Below are 4,707 nucleotides of genomic sequence, written 5' to 3'. Positions count from 1 at the left end.
GATGCAGTACCTGACGGATGTAATTCGTAATTGACTTTTTTATGCTTCTGTATACCGCTTAATTTGCAGTGCTGGTGGACAAACGAGCTTACTGAAAGAAGGGGTGTCTGTGACGCCGCCTCCAGCAACGCAGAGGAGGGGTGTCCCGTCTGGACGTCACATCATCTGGCTTCTCCCCAAAATTGTTGAACTTTTGTACCTAAGGAGACAAAGGGTGCGTGAACGGGCGAGGAGATCGCATCGATGTATTACCCCAGTTGGTGCACGATTGAGCCTCGTACTCAACATATTCACTACTTGCATCCCAATGTTGGTTGATCCTTAATCTATGTTTCAATTTATTCCTGTAAATAATTCTCGAGCTCCTTTTAAATTAGTGATTTATATATGCTTTGATTTTGTAATTTATTTAGGTTGCAGATTGTTGGTTGATTTAGATTGCTAGCTAGATACAGGAATTAAGTATCAGTTCTTTTGTATATTTCTATAGAATTAAACCTAGCCAACATAAATGGAGTGGCACCATATTTCGATCGAATAGTATATTTACATTGAGTTCAACATGGTTTAAGTTCGTCAAAATGCACGCAGTTCTCACCTTTGACATCGCAAGGGACAAGCACAAAGGCAATTTGAAATCAATAATACCACTGTTATGTTAGTTTGCCGCCTGACCATTATCATTCTCTTAGTGTGTTTCTCTACATTGAAATTACAATATCTTTCTGCTCTCGATTATTTTCTTTAGTCTCTAACTCAGTTGTTGTAGGCCTGGGTTAGAATAGGCATGAAAAAAAGAAACTTAAATAGGTCGATGCTGATGAGGGGTTCACGGAAGGATAGTACTACAAGTAAAGAATGTCAGTAGCTTGTTGGTACTACTCTTTCTTCAGTCTGTAACTGAGTTGTTGTAGGCCTGGGTCAGGATAAGCATGAAAAAGGGAACTTAAATAGCTCGATGCTGATGAGGGGTTCACAGGAGGACAATACTACAATTAAAGAATGTCAGTAGCCTGTTGGTACTACACCGAACCTGCATTTCCACCTTATTACCATTGGAAACTTATGCTATCCTTCAAATTCATTCATAAGATTATTCGTATAACATTCCTTATGCCGATTTTATTTGGTTTTTGTGGTGCTTTACGAAAGCCTACATTTGGATTGACCTCATTATTCCATATTTTTATGTGCTTGAGAATATTAATTCATTTGTGAAACTAGACATTTTTCTCATGGGAAGGCTTGGTACATAATGTACTATACATGCATCCTACATTTATAAAAAAATTCCATGGTATGAAACAACCTTTACATTTATAGTGTATATTCAGTGACAACTGGGATTATGTCAACCTTTTCATGGTACAATCGGATTGCATCGTGTTGGCACCGCAGTTAAGAAATGGCTGTGGGCATTGTTCAAGAATTCGTCCGATTAACCAGTTAACTTGCCAGTTAATCGTTACTCTTAGGGTGACCGAATCGAATAACGCCTATTCATCGTGTTAACTTGTCATGCCGATTAATTGGTCAGTTAGATCGATTAATGAGTTGTCATACCGATTAATTAGTTGTCAGACCGATTAATCACTACTCGCCTATTAACTGGTGGGCAAACGAAACCCAAAATTTTGGCACATAATGCCTCCCACACCCTCTTTCTATAAAATACCTAGGGTTTGGCCCTCCTCGCGCTTCCTCATGCTCCTTTCATCCCCTCCTAACCTGGCTGTTGGCTAGTCGTGTTCTCACCAGTGCCAGTCTCCACACTACACCTAAAAGATCTAGTTGCTCCGCCATTCTGGTCGCTTGCCTGGACCCCACCCCCCTTGGACAATCCCCATCCTCTTCCATGGGATGCTCCCCAATCTCTTCCTCAATGGCGTCACCTGCAGGCAAGGTACTACCATCTTCGCCCCATACCTTACTGAAGAATCCAGCATTCATATATTAGTAGATTATGAATTACAATTTGTAGATGGATGGATGAAACTGTTGGTTTTGGTTGTTATCTGTAGTATATTATGTGATGTATGTTAGCAAGTATATGGATAAGTTTAAATGTTTAATTGCTCAATTTGAATTTTGAGATTTTATATATTTAGATGTATAACGATTATTAATTTTATCGCTTATCTATTTTTTATATGCCTACAATAGAATATTTTTGGTATATTACATAGCTAGGTGCATGGAATTATGGTATGATACATAAAAAATTTAGATATAAGTTGGCAAGTTTCTGTTTAATCTACCGATTAATGGTCGACCGATTAATCCAGTTAATAGGCCGATTCACCGATTGATCGCTACTCCCAAGCCGACCGATCAGCTACCAGTTACTGATTTCTTGAACAATGGCTCTGGGGCAGGTTAGCTTTTGTTTACTTTTTGTAGTTTTCTACCTAATTTTCTTAACTTGTGATGTGCTTTGCCCCGAGCACGTGCAGAGTATATGGTGCATATGTTCCGTGGATACTCCCTATGAAGAAGATAAAGATCGACTATTATCAGAGGTGTCTGATGCTTCTCTGTACCGTTTAATTTGCAGTGTTGGTGGACAAATGAGCTTACTTGAAGAAGGGGGCATCTGAACGTGATGAAAAGGTTATTTTGTTCCATTTTCCTTATAAGCATCCATATATTTTGCTCCCTTCGTTGTACCTTCAGCAACCATGTTCGCTGTGTCGGGTTTGTATCATTTCCACCTATTTTCTCACTCTTAAACCATTTGGCTGGGTCGATGTTTTATTAATAGATACAATTGAACTTGCATCGTATCTCAAACTATGTCCCTAATACGCTAGCCCACCCGTGCGTATATTAAGTGAAAACTGGGATTATGTCAAGTTTTCAATGGTATGATCGGCTTGTATCTTGCTGTCATCGAAGTTAAGACATGGCTCCGGGGCAGGTTAGCTTTTGTGTATTCTCTGTAATTTCTACCTGTTTTTCCTACCCCCGTGTATATGCTAGAGTGCAGAGTATGCTTGCTTATCCGTTCAGTGGATACTTTATATGCAGAAGATAAAGATTGACTATCATCTTCACTTAGTTGTAGATACTAAATAGTTGGTATAAAATTATGATAATTTAAAAGAAGTATTATGGTGTGGTGCAGTAATAATTTTAAATTTTAAAACTCGACACCTTGCATCATACTTTTGTTGCAAATGGGGGCAGTGTGTTCAAGTTGCTCTGGAACAATTTGAAGGGTTTCGTTGACACAAAAACTTTAGCCAAGATTCACTGCATAGAAGTTTAAATTGTAGTTGTTTCAGGTGCTTTGCCACATTCAGTATGCTTTGTTCTGTATGCATCATTTATTTGATCCTAATCTATTTCAAATGGAAATGTTTCATTGCTAATTAAGGTTCATTTATTTGATCCTAATATATTTCCATCCAGTACATTTATGCCTCAGGATGGAAATGTTCCTTGGCACCATGACAAACATTGGTGGAGTAACAATCCGTTTTGCTGCTGCCGCTTATGTATTGTCGCTGCCACAAAGATTACTTGGACACAGAGTCATAGTGTGTTAGAAAATGATTACATTTTCCTTTTGTAACCTGATGGTGTTAGACTGTTAGTAACATCTCAGCAGTAGGGCGGGATTAGCTAGCCCTTTCTTGGATATGTTTCTCATATAGTGTGTGGGGTCGACTATTCATATATAAAGCATATATCAGTAAATGTTATTTAGTTTGTTCTGGATGCCCGATCATTGTTGTTTACCTAGAAATTGGTTTTTCAACCTGCTACATTTAATTTCCTTTACCGTGCATAGTTACATATATAATATTTATGGATTATATTCTACGCTCACTTCAATGAAGAACATCATAAATTGTTGATTGGGTTTCCATTAAATGAGTTGTTGTGTGTGTCTACCCATGTCGAAGTATCAGATGAAAGAAAGCATGTGATAATGCTGATAGATTGAAACTATGGCTCCTTTTCATAGGCCCACTGGATCATGCCTACTCAGTTGCAGCTTGAATTCTCCTAGCATAGGAAAACCTTGAAACCTGGATCCTATAAATCTGAGCGAACTAAATGATACTCCCTCTGTAAACAAAATTTGAAACACTGAAAGCTAAGGGGGTTTGTTGGAACTTTCATTAATTGCAATAGATCATCTCTGGTGAAGAAATCAGATGAGAGATACTTGTACATTATTTTTGAAGGCAAGATATAATCCTATACATTACGAAAATATGTATCATTTTATTGGACAAGTGGATGGTCTACGAAACACGGGCCTTTGGCCTATTATAATTAACATATTACACTATAAAATGCTCATAAAAATATGATCATTGTAAGTAACATCTTACACTACAAATACACACCAAATTGTGTAATATAATATTACAACTCTGTGTTCTAACATAATTTTTAACACTATCGTATAACATTCAAAATAGATGAACGCGGCAACGCGCGTCTTTAATGATCTAGTAATACTTTATAAATGAGTTAAAAGACTGACGTCTGACATTAGTACAACCGGTGATCATCAACCAATCTTTGCTATCAACTGGCTATGGAAAGCCTGTGGACAACTTAGGCATAAAATATTGTTCCGGTTGCTCATTGATGATAGGCTAAACACAAGAGCTCTTCTCTACAGGAAGAACTTCTTCCTTGAAGATTACACATGTGTGATATATCACCAACAGGCTCTTGAGACAAGGGACC

General features: G+C 37.8%; 1 long non-coding RNA gene across 2 annotated transcripts; it reads left to right on the top strand.

Moving 5' to 3' along the window:
• Window positions 1–850: 850 nt before the first annotated feature.
• On the top strand, window positions 851–3,678 carry LOC123399500. Of its 2 annotated transcripts, none has more exons than XR_006610383.1 (4): window positions 851–1,004; window positions 2,555–2,610; window positions 2,811–2,917; window positions 3,412–3,678. It is a non-coding gene; the product is annotated as an uncharacterized LOC123399500 (long non-coding RNA). The 2 variants fall into 2 exon arrangements; XR_006610382.1 differs by having other exon boundaries at window positions 853–1,019.
• The last annotated feature ends 1,029 nt before the right edge of the window (window positions 3,679–4,707 follow it).

The sequence above is a fragment of the Hordeum vulgare genome, chromosome 5H (assembly GCF_904849725.1).
Source record: "Hordeum vulgare subsp. vulgare chromosome 5H, MorexV3_pseudomolecules_assembly, whole genome shotgun sequence".
NCBI classification, from domain to species: domain Eukaryota; kingdom Viridiplantae; phylum Streptophyta; class Magnoliopsida; order Poales; family Poaceae; genus Hordeum; species Hordeum vulgare.
This window is presented reverse-complemented; position numbering and strand designations above follow the sequence as displayed.